General features: G+C 40.9%; 1 long non-coding RNA gene across 1 annotated transcript; it reads left to right on the forward strand.

The window, feature by feature from the left end:
• Positions 1-7,374: 7,374 nt before the first annotated feature.
• LOC101470073 (uncharacterized) lies at positions 7,375-8,544 on the forward strand. The gene is made up of 3 exons (XR_191587.6): positions 7,375-7,441; positions 7,518-7,579; positions 8,194-8,544. It is a non-coding gene; the product is annotated as an uncharacterized LOC101470073 (long non-coding RNA).
• The last annotated feature ends 7,030 nt before the right edge of the window (positions 8,545-15,574 follow it).

The raw sequence follows: 15,574 nt of genomic DNA on the forward strand, positions 1-15,574 counted from the left end.
ATGACTTTACTACCACTTGAATATGTTATATGAAACTTTTAAATGTCAAAGATGTCAGTGTTTTATTGCTATCAAGTTATCATATTATTACCAGTATCTTGTTATATCATTAACCCTTTATGGCCGGTCAGAGCGGGCATGCCCTGTTTTCCGTAACTATTTTTAAATCTCTGTAGAACTGCAACCACATAAGCTAGCGCAATAATTTTTTTTGCATATGAAACCGGAGGAGTAGTACTCACATGTTATACATTCAGCTTGTCCTAGGTCACAGTTTCCTTCCACATATGTCTTTGCAAAAACTACATAAAAAGCACTTGCAGCAACCAAAACATAATATTCCAGAAACACGCTTTGCTGGTCTGATCAGCTGTTTATAGCATTTCCTACTTTGGAATAAACATCAGCGCGAACTATCTGATGTCCGCCATTACCTGCCCGAAACTTGAAGTGAATTTTTGCGGAAAAAGTCGTTTTACAGATCTGGTGGCATTTTTAAAATTCATTTTTGAGTTAGTTATAGTTTCTGGGATGCTTAGAACTCAAATTGCTGCTGGAAATAGTTTATTTTGATGCAGATGCTGTTTTTTTTTTTTTTTTTGCAAATTTGCATAGTAATATTTATTTTTGTTTTTCCTGCAGTATATAAAAATTGGTGTATCTCAGAAATAAAACTATGAAGACACTCAAAATAAATTTCCTTTGATTGGAAACTATTTTGTGCAACTTTTTTGCTTTTACAGTTTTGAGGGTAAACCTCTTAAATTTCTCTAATTAACCTCTGAAATTTTTCGAACTATAAATATGTGTAAAAAAAAACAAAAATGATTTTTGGTAGTTTATTGCACTTTTTTGTGATTTAAGTAGTTACTATGGACTTAATGCATACATAATATTAAAATTTGAGATATAATGGTTTTATTGATGTATAGCAACTTGAAATACTGCCCAAAATGGCACTGCAGCATGTAAAAATATAAAGATGAGCTCTAACTACGTTGCCTGCAGAGATAATAAAAGGCTGCCAGTGTCGGGATATCCAAACCAAACAAGCAGCTTGTTAGATGACACCTGAAAACTGAATATACTCAGTATGTCTCGTTCAAATTACAGATTTACAGTAATGTTGTTTAATAGATGTTTACAAAAACATAAATTGCTATTGAGGTTTTAATCCACAGTAGCGCAGACAAATAGAGTTGGTCTGAATTAGAGCTTAGATAACACAGAGTGATGATAGTGAAGCAGCTCTGTCCCAGACATAATCAGCAGTTTATTGATCTTTGGGAGTCTTTCGGTCACAAACATTTGTCACTATTTGGTTATTTTATATCTAGAAAGGTTAAAGGTCAGTGTACACATGCGCTGATAGTCGAGGTGCCTGGTGGATCTTTGGGCCTTAAAAAGACAGAACCTTTTTTTAACAGGTGGGTAAAACCTGTGTTGTGTTACGTCACACATACTGTGGCTCAGCACAGAAACTCATATTCACAGGGTTGTGAATTTCAGGAAGAATCCTAAATTGCTGTATAGCTAAATGCTTCCACCTTCCAACACAAACAGCACAGTATATTCTCCCACATGCTTCAATGAACAGATGGTTTGAAGAACTGACTGCCAAAATAATATCCAAACACTTCCTTACCTTTTTGAAAATATGCTCCACGGCTGCAGTATCTTTGGACTTTACTTTGTTTCCTCACGTCCATTTTCAGTTTGACTTCAGACTCCAGGGTAGGAAACTATTTTCAGCATAGCTCAGAGTCTTCCTGCTTTCTTAGTCCATACTTTAAGTTTCAAGACAGTGGGATTACTCACTAGATCGATATCTTTGGTATACTGCTATACTACAGTAACTGGAGCCAGACTGGCCAGGCCAGGGTAGGTGGTGGAAACCGTTAGAAGCCTTCCTGAATACCTCTGATCTTCTGCTTTACATCTTTATGAAACAAAAAACATCAGAACTGGGAGACGTCTCTCTCCATTGTGACACAGAGAGATACAGAAAATCATTTGCACCCACAGCCAGCAGGCTTTTTCTCCTCACACAGATAGCAGATGAGCCATGTCAAACATGTATGTATGCAGAAGTGATTCTTCTTCTCTTGGGCTAACATCTGCCATCTGAAAGAGACCTACTCATTTTTAGATTTCCTCTATGACATATCCCATGTGCCGTAGCGTTGCACCTCCTCCATCAGCCACTGGTGGCGTGGATGCTGCTGGCACTGCCACTTCAAACTCCCCCACAGCAAAGAGGAGGATGCATTGCTTGAGTCTCCAAGGACTTATCGTGTGCAGTCTGCTCTTAGACGAGTGCCTTCATCCTGATCCGACAGACTACTCTTCCATCTCGCTGACCCTGGATCTGCTTCACTCACAGCTTCCACAGACAGAAGACAGTGAGCTGATTTCACCAGTGTGGTTGTCATAACCCCCTAGTGGCACTTAAGCTCTCGGCATCCACCACAGCTCCACATAAACAGCCATTTGAAATTCATTATCCCCTTTTAATTCAGCCAAGCCTTCAGTGCCTTTAAATGCTCTTGAGCTGCTGGTGAGGTTTTCTCTTGCCCTTTCAGACTGTTGCCATCGGGCTCCCTCTGAATGCAGCGCTTGCTGCCAACATGCTTTTCTGTTGTGCAGAGACGAAATGAGGTTATGAAGAGTGTGTGTGTGTGTGTGTGTGTGTGTGTGTGTGTGTGTGTGTGTGTGTGTGTGTGTGTGTGTGTGTGTGTCTGGTACTCACCTGCTTACAGTCACAGAGGAAGTTAGCGACTGATAATGACAGGTGGTGACTCCATTCCTGCTAATTGTTCTGTGATTAGAAGTTTGTGTCTCAGGATGATGAGACAAATATAATTCTGGGGATTTGTAAAGTCCCATTTGGAAACGTCTTTATGTTTTCTTTTTTATAAGATACAAACTGACACCCCCTGTGCCTTTATTCACCCACATCAGCAACTGGCTCCCACAAAATGTTCCTGAGAATCAGCAACACCAAGGCCCTACCATCCTGAGACCCCTCACCCCCAACCAACAGGGGCCAATGGAATTAGCCTGTGCATTCTTAGTGGTTGATTTAGCCACCAAAGAAATGTTGGTCTCTCTCTGATAGGGTGAAGAACCAAAACAAACCCAACAAACTCACATTTCTATATCAGTATCAGTCTTAATGATGACACAGAGCCCTTTAGACTCAGGAGGTAGAGCAGATTATCTGCTAATCAGAAGGTTTGTGGTTTACACCCCCACCACTTTTACCAAAATGCCTGCTTACAGGGGGTCATACGATTGTTTTCTCTGTTCTTGACATTACAATATAAAGCAGGTTTGCTGTGATTTGGCCATAAAACTTGTTGCCAGCTAATTGTTCAGTTAGCTTGGAGATGATCCAAGTGCAGGTGACAGTCTTCACTTCCAATACTCATCTTTACTGTTTGATTTAAAAAGCATCTGTGAACAGAGGCAAAGTTATAAAGTTGTGTCCTAATATTTATTAACTTATGCATACACTGTTCAGCACTGATTAGACTTTAGTAATGTGCCAGATGGTCGCTCTGCTCTTTTGTCTGAAAGGTCAAGGCAACCATGTCTTTCACAAAGTGATATTAACATGCAAAGCCACCAAATCCGTTCAGCTGTGTGTCCGTGTGCTTTTGGTTTTTTCATTTAGTTTGAGTTTTGCTGTGTTTCTTTTCACAGGGTTAAAGGAAACATCTTTATTTTTTTAACCAACAGTATTTATTTCTTTATCCAGTCTCAGGACGATAGAGGGAGATAAAGGCCCAAAGCCAACTGAGAGAAAGGTTGTGTCCAACACAGAGACATCCTCTCTTTCTTTCTGTGAAAAGAAGCAAAGATGTGAAAGATGGAGATGGGGAGAGAGGGAGATCAGAAGGAGAAAGGGCTTCCACAGACCTGCTCCGTCTAATCTTTCTTTTTGTTAGCCATAGCTAAACGCTACGATGCTGCACAAACAACAGCTGCACTATGAAAAACTCAACTGTGGCAACGCGTGTAATAGACATGCTGGTCCACCATGTGGACATCACCCTTTGCTTGTTCTAAGCACGTTTAAGCTCCAGTACCAGTAGGAGGAGATAATTTATTTAAAGCCAACAAGGAACTGACCAAATAAGGTATAAAGTACATTCAAGGGTCCTTCTATGCCAGGTAAAATAATACTATTTGGTTTTTCTTAGGCTCTTGATGAAGAATTTTCTCCCTCTCCCTTATCTTTTGATCAACTGGTCCCTGAATACACTTGACACCTTCTTCTCAATGAGAAGCCTGGATTTGGGAGAGCCCAAGTGTCCTGGAAGGACATTCCCTGCCAGATACACGATGGACGGGTGGAGGAACTGGAGGGTCGTGTGCCTGGCGGGACTGTCAATCGAGGACATCGAGGACATCTACTTTTTTCCAAACCCTGATAACAGGGCTCTTGCTGATCGGAGCTGGCTTGGCCCTGGCTTATCGAAGATTAAAGAAAGCGGAAATGGCTGTTCAAACCCCACAAGGCTGCCCGCTGTGATGGAAACGATGGGGTGAATCTTGACTTCTCAAAATGGGCTCATTGAACGCAGCACGGATAAGATCTCGGAGAAGCTCACGGCTCTCCAAAGGAAGATTGAGAGACCAGTGACAGACATTTAGATCCACTGTAAAGCTGACATGCAGTTGTTCGCACTAAAGGAAACCACCATCATTTCAGGTGGCTACCATATCGGCGCCAGCTGTGGTCTCAAGGCTGGAGCTGAACAAAAAAGCCTCTCTCCCTGATAACAGACTCTGTTTAGACTCTTCGCTCCCATCCCACGACACCCATCCTGGATTCCAAATGCCTTCAAACGCTCCAAGGCTGAGGTCAGACGGCAGTCTGGGCCCAACGCTACAGGACCAGATGTGCTGTCTACTCTTACTCTCACCCTATGGTGTATTAAGAGTCATGCGCTTTTGTGCTGAGGTGTTTTTTCTGTCCTCAAACTGTTCTCCCATCAGGAGCTCTGGGTGGAGCTTTTTTCTCCTCCTCTTACCTCATGTGGTGTATTTCCGTTGTTTTTCTTATCAGCCTACCTCTCTGACCTGTCTCCTCAATGTGATCTTTGTTTATAGTACTTTTGGTCGGAGGGTTCCTTCGTTAGTGCGCATGTGCCAGCCAGCATGCTGCCTGCTGTAACCCATAATTTCCTTCGGGATTAATAAAGTATTTCTGATTCTGATTATGTAATCACATGTAAATGTTTCTCTTTTTTAATGTTTATTTTCATGCTCTCTTGGAATAAAATATCGCCCTCTGCTGGTGCTGCATTTCACGTCTCTGAGAGGCAAAGCGTGACATCCACATGGTGGACAGGCATGTCTTTAACAGGCTTTGCTGTTATATCGGGATGTAAAGCCTAAAACGTTTTATTTATTGTTATGACTGCTGTCATAATGTTGTCTCTCATATGCAAATGTAAGTGTGCAGGTGGCTTTCTGTCATTGGTGGATCCAGGGAACGGTTCCTGCGGATTGGCTAATTACCTGGAGACAACATATTTGATGACACCATGGACGGCCAGCAGACTTTAGGCGCACGTAGGGGGAGACTGCCCTTTTGTTTGATTGCAGTTCTCATGTTTTTGTTAGTTAGGGAGGTGAGCTGCTCTCATTTGATTTAATTCTTTTGAGGAGACAGTTTGATATATCCTTGAGATGGGCTCCTTTTGTTTGTTGTTTCGGCGTTAGGTCCACCCAAACGTTATAGTCCACTCCCTTCCTTTGTTTTAAATCCACTCATTGTAAATAAATCACCATTGAACAATGCTAACTGTGTGATGTGCTGCTTGGGGTCGACGGGTATGGATCACCCTCATGTTATGGTCTGGCCCACAGATGGGCTATAACATTACATCGGAGCAGATCACAACAACAGCTGCATCAAAGCACTTTATTGTACCCAAGAAAAATGTGACCCTATATTAATATTGTAATGCAAGCATTTGCACCACAAAGAGTTTGGGGACTGGTCTTCACGTCCACCATACTACAATCATGTTCTCTGTGCCACACCACTGCCTTTCTTGCCCCTAATTCTGACAGGCTAACAAATGAAATATACAAAACTGTCGAACAGGCGGAAAACCAGAAAGTGACAAACAATGTTATGTGATGATCAACTAAACTCACTAAATGTCAACATGGTCATGCTGTTAACCCTTTAAAGGGGCACGGGCACGCTCGGTTTTGCATAACTATTTTTAAATCCCTGTAGAACGGGAACCGCGTAAGCTAGCGCAATAATTTTTTTTGCATATGAAACCAGAGGAGTTGTACTTACATCTTATGCCATCAGCTTGCCCTAGGTCACGGTTTCCTTCCACATATAGCTTTGCAAATATTGCATAAAAAGCACTTGCAGGAACAAAAACATAATATTCCAGAAACAGGCTTTGCCGATCCGATCAGCTGTTCGTAACACTTCCCACATTGAAACTGACGTCAGCGCGAACAATCGCATGTCCGCCATTACCTGCCTGAAACCGGAAGTGACGTCATTTTGCGGAAAATGTATTTTTTTACTTGTAGGCCTTAAAAGCCTATACTGGTGTTTTTATAAGTCATGATTGACTTTATGCTTTTCTGAATAGTTTCTGGGATACTTAGAACTCGAATTGCACTGCTGGAAATATTTTATTTTGATGCACCTGCTGTTTTCTTTGCAAATTTGCATCATAGGATTGTTTTTCGTTTTTCTGCCGTATATAGAAATTGGTGTATCTCAAAACTAAAACTATGAAGACACTCAAAATAAATTTCCTCTTGTTGTAAACTATATTTTGCAACTTTTTTGTATTTAAAGTTTTGAGGAATAAGCCTCTTAAATTTCATAGAAATATATGTAAAAGAAACAAAAATGATTTAAAATCTTTTTGTAGTTTATTGCACTTTTTTGCAATTAATGTAGTTACTATGGACTACTATGGACAGTTGTATTGATGTATAGCAACTTGAAACGCTCCCAAAAATGGCACTACAGCATGTAAACATATAATATAAGCTCTGGCGGACTTGGTTCTATGGTAGGTCTTAAAAGGTTAAACAGCAGCCCAGTTCAAGTGTTTTGAATAGCCTGAGATCCAGCAGCAGACAGTGGAAGATCAAACAGAGGATGTAAATGAATGCAGGGATGAAGTAAAGGGATGTTATTCCGAGCGGGACAGAAACGAGGTGACGGGTAATGTTATTGTAACCCATGTGAAATACAGGGCTGCAAAATCCCTTTTTGTAATCTAAGGCTATAGCCTGTTATTGTCACAAGGGGGCGCTGTGATGCAGTCTTGTGTTCTGACGACCTTGTGTCTAGTGCGCAGGAAGTATTACCTCTCCCTTCCTGTGAGATCTTCCCTCTGATGGCGGTCAAGTACGTGTCGGAGCGCATGGAAAAAGTATCTTGGTATGCAATACTGCAACCCGGTTAATGAGACCAGATTGTTTTACGTATAAATGCTAATAAGGTACTCTTTTATTAGGCCCCGAACTCTGACCACAAAGGGAATAACGTCTGTCAAGTTATTTGTGTCTGAAAATCCCGGTGAGTCACGTGCTTTCGTTAGCTACCTGTTAAGTTAGATAATGTATTTCACTAGCCGATTCAGCTCAGAAACCTTTGAACAAAAACCAATCGGGAGCTATGAGAATCTGGCGTGTTGTTTCACTTCTCCTGTTGTTCTTTACAGTGTGTTATAAGTGTTGAATGCTTTGAGCTAAACGATGCCGATGCTAGATGCGATGCTAGCTGCTAATAGCTGTTAGCCACCCCACCCCGCTGAAGCCATATTCCGATCGGGGGAGGTATTCAAGTAGAAGCAATAGCTCTGTTTATATTAGAATGAGCATATTCATATTTCAAGTTTAATAGTATTTGCACTGAATTAAGTTACATTTGCTTGTCAGCCTTAAGGATGAATGTCACTTTCATTGCTATGACTGTTTACATTACTGTTTAAGCTGCTGATGTTCTTTGTTGTGATATAATTTTGATAAAATTGTTGATACTGGTACAAACAAGTTACTGTAACTCTTGTAACTTGGTAAAGCTAAAGGGAATGCCATTTGTGATTAATACATTTGGAAAAGAAGTTAATGAGCTCATGTTAAGAACACAAAATGGGAAAAGAAATTGATTGTTCTGCACTGTTTGTGTAGATTGGTTTTTTTGAACTACTAGAAGAATTCTGGAGAACCACTGACGGCGAGAACAGCCCAAATGAGATCCTGGATGATCGTGAAATGGTGTGGCCAGCCATGCGATCGGATTGTGGGATTTGCCTGAGAAACTGATTCAAGCAACCCTGGATTACAGATAAGCCCTATGCACTACTTTTCCTACCCGGATAATAGGGTTTGCACACTGACAATTCCCCTACAGTACACCTGTTTGGGTTTTCAACGACTTTAAAGGACAATTCAGACTGGACAATTCAAACTTCACAACAGGAACACTTTAATCTGTTTCATTCATTCCAAAGAGCTCTGATATTGTTCAGTATAAATCTTCCATTTAAATGTCTTTATTTTGTTTTGTTTTACATGTATTCACCTTTAAAATGCACTATTAGTGTGCAATTTGGGTTATTGTGTTGTATATGTGTATAAATGGTACTGAGGCAATAAAGGTCCCAGTTATTCACTTCCAAGCCAACTCCTTTTGTGAGTCTCCAAAACAAAACCTCCTCCTGAACCTAGAAAGATGTCTAGGGTCTCTATTTGAAGTGAGAGTGTACTGGTCCTGAGTAGAGGCGCTACATTATGTTTGACAGTTTGAAGTCTGTCGACTGACAGAAAATGATTACTAGAGAGACCAGCACAGTGACACGGAGAGATACAATTTATGAATCCACAGGCTGATATTTGAACTGGGCTCAGCATATAAGAGAAGTCAAATGTGCCTTTGTCCTCGTCCCCGGGGCGTCAATTAGTCCTGTGTCTCAAAGCTGCTGGCATGATTTATTTACGCAGAATGGTGTCTGTGCTATGATATTTGTCAGCGTGATACATAACTCCCAACTGCCTTTGTGTCAGTGAGCCTGTGTTGTTGGAAAGGTTGGTATTTCCCTACACACACGTTTTCATTTCTTCCCCAATTCCACCATCACATCACACCCTGAGACGACATCACGTTGTTAATTAATTCTGTGCACGAAAGAAAATGCATGTAGGTGAATGTCTGATACCTAAAAAAGGCAACACTTCATGTCCCCAAAGAAAGTTGGGATATAAAATGTAAACAAAATGTATTCAGTCATTTATAAATCATATAAAACCTCCATTTATTTTAGTGCAAAGAGAAGCTAACTGTCACAGCGGGTGAGGAGAGCCGTGTAGAAAAGGAAAAGGAGGATCCAAGTGCAGGCAGTCGTGAAGGTGTAAAGGTGGTTTATTGAACATGAAAGTAAATGCAAACGGCAAATGGAGCTGGAACTAAACTATACTGGGATCAACTAAACTACAGAGCACAAACCTTAACGAGAACGACCAGAAGAGACTAACGGCGGACTGCAGGGAGAACACGCAGATGAGGCAGGGTGGAATACACAGACGGACCAGCAACTACAATGACGGAGGACATGACTTAAATACACCCAGAGAAACACAGGGGAATTACACACAGGTGGTGGACACAGCTGGGAATGATCAACAAGACGAGACAGAGGTAAAACTGAACACACTCACATGAGACCCAGACCTTCACAATAAAACAGGAAATGAGAACACCACACCAAGACGCAGACCTGACACTGAGAGACAGACAGAATGACACATGGAACCTGAACTAAACTAAACGTGAGATACAACCGAGAACAAATCCTTAAACATGAAACTCAAATAATAAACATCATAATCATCATCATCATCAACACAACAAGAGAACAAGAAAACAATCCCTGATGCAAACTAAAACCAAAACATAATAACCTCAAACATGGAATAACAAAAACATGAAACTCCACATACTGGGTCCAACGGACCCAGACCCGTGACACTATCAAAAGATTCTCTTTATCATTCTGTGACACAAAATCACTGAGTCTTTCACAACTGATAAGATAGTATCATGACTGGGTCTAAGAAAACCAACCCACAGATGCTGAGACCACTCTGTGTGGATGCCACAGACTCATCTTAAGTCTCTGAGTGTTTTCCACACAGCACAGAGTGATGCTCCAGACCCAAACGCTGCTGAAAGTAGGAGAAATTATCAAATGTCATCGTGCCTAAACATCCTTTTTGTTCTTTTGGGAGTTGTGCACGATGCATGTATGCATCTGGGATTGAGTTACCTACAGTGTGAAGATGGAGCATGCACTCCAATACAATGCATCTCTCTAATGTTTTTAATAGTTGTCAGACAGAAATGGAGATTAAGACGAGTCTACCATGTACCTGTTTCTGTTCTTTTCATTCTATTTCCATTGTTTTCATTCAAATTCCATTGTTCCATAAAAAGAGTAGAATTTGAATGAAAACAACAGAATTTAAATGAAAACAACAGAATTTGAATGAAAACAACAGAATTTGATCAAAAACCAAAGAATTTGTATGAAAACAACGGAATTTGTACAAAAACAACGGAATTGGAAAACAAAAAACGGAATTAGAATGAAAACAATGGAAGTTTAAAACAAACAACGGAATTAGAATGCACAGAACAGAATGATCTCATCAGTGTTTTCGAGATTCAGCACATACATATCGGTACAATGAAAAAGAAAATAGGAAATATCCTCCCCAAATGTTCTTATAAAGTATTCTTTAGGAAGTTTAAAGCTTCAGCAGGAATATCATCTCAGTTTCCATGATTCAAGGTGAAGCAGTGATCGGGGCAGCAGATGGAGGAATCTGCATTGATATTATATGAAGAGATTAGCTGACTATCATTTTCAGTAGCAGGTTGCCAGTCTTTTCTCATTTGACAGGACAGAAGAAGCATCAGCAACAATCCTAAGCCTGTTTTTATGATTGTTTTCCAATCCACAGCCATGTTTGCTGAAACCGAATATTGAAAACTGCCTGTGGGATTATTTTAATCCTTAATCTGGCATGGCTCGGGCTTCTATCAATGAAATGCAATTTGACTAGATCAAGATGTATTCTTGAATTTGCAGACAGAGGGGCACTTTCATAATTGCAGCGGCAGAATTGTGCCATGTTTTTAATAGTGCGTAGAGTAAATATTTACTGGCAACGTGCCTGCTGGGGTTAAGACTGAGCCCCAGAGCCCTGCCATTATTCATCAGGTCAGGCAATCAAGACAATTGATATGCCATTAGGAATATGAATAAATTCCACCATAGACTAGATTTCTCCAGCCATTTAAAACAACACAGTGAAGCATGTGCTCGTGGCAGGGACACACAGCTTATTTGGATCCCTGCAAAACAAATGGCCAGACTTGCTTCCAATTACAAACTGAGACTTAGTGGTGCAAAAATAATCATCCTGCTGCCTTTCAGGCAAATATGACATATGTTCAAGGCTCATCATTTTATTAAAACATATTTTCACCAAAGCAACCTCCAGTTTGTTAAAAGGAGGTCATTCATCTACCATCAGTCTTTTTGAACAGGATTTCATGTTCCCACTCAAGGTGTGTGTGTTGCCAGTGGATACTACGACCAATCAGTGTGCAGAAAGCAAGATCCTCTCTAAAAGCAAATGAAAAAAACAAAGAATTCGGTGCAGAAACATCAAAATCACTGAAAATACAATAATACAAAACAAATAAGATTAAAGACAATCTGCACTAAAGCAACCTTTAAATAGATTTAAGGGGACCATTTCTACCAAAAATGAGTCGTTGATGAAATGAAACCGTTCCCAGATCTGATCCCAGTCTGGGACTCTTCACCATTTGCTCTTAGAAATGAAGAGAGCTGAAACGTCGTCAACAGACTTAAAGACGTCCAGTGGCTTTTCTTTATCGGTTAGTCTTTTTTTTCGTTCCTTAGTCCTCAACACGGCTCCTGTTGTTGTTTTGTGTTTTGCTTTCATTGATGATTGTGTAAAGATGAAATGTCTGCTTTACTTTCTCTTATTATACTCTTATTAATGGAGAATCTTTACCAGCTGATTGAGCTGCCAATTCTGGGGGGAGGCCTGTAAGCCCAGGGGAGCAGAAACACTGTTTCAGTTAAGATTATTACAGGCAATGTGGAGTCCTGGGATAATAACATGGATGAGCTTGGTGAGCTGTCTAAGACAGCGTGACTGTACCTGACTTCTTGATTTATTTATTTATTTTCAGTGAACAGGGACGTTCATCTGAGTGAGAACGACTGTGGTGGAACTGCACTAATTGCAAAATAAGACACAATCAGTGACATGTGACTATGAAGGAACTTATGTGTGGTCCAAATACTGAGCATGTTCTTGTTGAATATATCCATATGCATTCATCTGACGAATCCAGAGCACTGACCATCACTGCTGGAAGTGTCTCAGAATCAGGATGAGAGACACTTTATTGATCTCAGCGGGAAACTGAGCTGTCATAGCAACAAATATACAGAAAACATCAAGCACTCGTATAAAATGAGAGTAGAAACAGAGATATGAGAGATATATACTTAGATAAATATGGGTATAAATATAAAAGGACAGGTATATGTGCAAATATGTCGAGGTGTACAAAGTGACAGGGTGCACTGAGGTGTGTTCAGTTGGTGTGTGGATCTGACCTCAGTGGATGAATTAAAGAGTCTGACAGCAGCAGAAGCAACGAGCTCCTGTAACGCTCCCTCAGAGCCTGGTTGTAGGAACCTGTTGCTGAAACTGCTCTTCAGATTGTCCAGTGTGTTATGGAGGGTGGGAGTCATTGTCCATGATTACCAGCAGTCTGTCACTGATCACCTCCTCCAGGGTGGAGAGCTTCATGCCAACAACAGCCTCGGCCCTCCTGATGGTCAGTCTGTTTGCGTCCTTTGCTTTGACGCCTGCACCCCAGCACGCCACAGTAAAAAGGCCATCTTAGGTTTGACAGTGTTTTAGTAGGTAAAGGTGATGCTTTGACATGAATTGAGCTGCGGTTTGGGGAAGGCCTCGATGGGGACTGGCAACGGCTCCTGGGCCTGGCAGATCCCCGTGTACTAAATAGAAATGAAGAAGTTAAGAATTGAGAACAAGGAGGGAGGGTGAAGCACGTAAACGAGAATGAACAGCTTGCAGAACTAGGGGAACCTATACAGATGTAAACCAGAAGGAGCGTGTTTGGAGGCGTGGTCCTGCTCCTGAAATTCCGATACATAATCTCCAAAAAATAGCTTTCTTGTTGTCGTTATTTCACTTGGAATGTTTTTTTTTGTGGATGAAGACACATGATATGCTCATCCACATAAGCAAGAATGTATTATGATGGAAATCTGAAATAAACTGATCTACACAGACAACGGAGAGTCAAACCAAAATACAGAGCTCAGTCCACATTCCTCCAGTCGGGAAAGTTCCTCACAACTAAACATTTCACTGTTAGTGGTATTATAACAAAGTGGAGATGATTGGGAATAACAGCAACTCAGCCATGAAGTGGTAGCCATGATATATCACAGAGCAAGGTCAGTGGATACTGAGGGACACAGAGGTCACCCACATTCTGCAGAGTCACTCAGTGCAGATCTCCAAACTACACGTCGCCTTCAGATTAGTTCAAGAACAGTGTGTAGAGAGCTTCATGAGAACTCCAACAATCATATGAGCCCCTATGAGCAAGCACTTTGGCGACAGTGGGAAGGAAAAGCTCCCTTTTAACAGGAAGAAACCTCGGCAGAACCAGGCTCAGGGAGGGGCGGGGCCATCTGCTGTGATTGGTTGGGGAGAGAGAAGGAAGACAGGATAAAGACATGCTGTTGAAGAGAGACAGAGATTAATAACAAGTATGATTCAATGCAGAGAGGTCTGTTAACACATAGTCAGAGGAAAAGGTGACTGTGCCTGGATAACTGGGAGGATTGCATCAGGAAGGGCATCCGGTGCTTCCAGACCTGATCAGTTGGTGCTCAGGTTAAAAATGACCACCTGTGGTGCTACTGGCCAAAGAGGAGACATAGAGATGGTGGGACATAGAGTTGTTGTCGTGACAAAAAAGGATGCTAGCATAGGGTGAGACGTATCCAGATGACCCGTTAAAGATAGAAGCCAAAGAAGAATCTCCCAAAGCTGATTTTGTTCATCTGCATTTTGTGGGAGAAACGTTTCATCACTCATCCAGGTGACTTCTTCACTCGCAGCTTTCCCCAATCTTATAAAATGTTTACAAGAGATTTGGAGATTTACTTACCTGGATGATACCTGGAAGCTTTTAGTTCAGTTAACTGGGATGTTTTTCATGCTTAGTATTAGCTTGTAGCTCAGTTTGAGCTCCCTTCAATGGACACTGATAAATGCCAAGCCTTTTAAAAAACACACCCTATAGTATGTTATATGTACACAGTCCAGTGTGCACTTTAACTTCATAGAATGACTCTCATTCCTCTTCATAGACAGTCATGTGCAGAGGTTCAAACACTGATCCAGTATTTAACACACAACGCTGATTTTTTGTGTTGCCTTGAGTGCGCTTTAATCACCATCTTGTAAAGCAACATTAATATGTGTGTCCTGAAATAAATCCACGATATTCTTACAGGATTATGGAGTTGTGCTTCACTGTGCATATCTGAGGTTACAGCTTATATTTATGATCTTGTTATATGGTTACAGCTGCCTGGATGATTTAATATTTGCAATGATAGTACATCTAAAATCTGACTAGTAATTTGTACGGAGTAATCATTTTATAAGCCATGTGAAACTTTAGTATGTAACTGTTAAACTTACAAAATGGATTGAATTTATTTCCCACCTCAAAATTCTACTGACAGTACTCCATAATGACAGAGGGAGGTTCTTGTAAACTGATATAACAAACTAATGCATGACCAGTACATAAGTGCTACATGAACAGATTTTTACATTGTACTTTGCTCAAAACACGTTACACAACATACCTCATTCATGCCTTACAAGCCTTTTCTTCCTAAGTGCTTACTATCTAACGTTCTTAGGCTAACAGATCACCAGCTTTCAAATTAGTAGATGACCTCCTGAGCTGCAGTCGTCCTTCAGTCCATACATGAGCCTTTGTTTAGTAGTTTGTTGGATCACCTCCTCCCTCCACAGAGCAATGCTGGACCAGGAGGTTTTTGTCCACCTCCTTGACTAAGACCCTTGTAACCCGGATTCCTGATGGTTCAGACTTCTCCCATCGATGGATAATGCAGGACACTCTGCTCATTGAGAGTTTCAGTGCTGCTGAATGTTTTCTGAATTCTTCCCCAGATCTGTCTTGGAAGTCTACAGACTTTCTTGGACTTTCTTGGCAGTGCATTTCAGAACACAAACCTACTATTGGACCTTATATAGACAGGTGTGTGCCTTTCCAAATCAAGCTGTAGGAACATCTGACAGATGATCAGCAGAAACAGGATGCAAGGCTATAAATGCTTATGTACATGTTATATGTTTTTTGTGATATTGCAAGAATTTCCACTTT

Source organism: Maylandia zebra, linkage group LG2 (genome assembly GCF_041146795.1).
Source record: "Maylandia zebra isolate NMK-2024a linkage group LG2, Mzebra_GT3a, whole genome shotgun sequence".
Taxonomy (NCBI): Eukaryota; Metazoa; Chordata; class Actinopteri; order Cichliformes; family Cichlidae; genus Maylandia; species Maylandia zebra.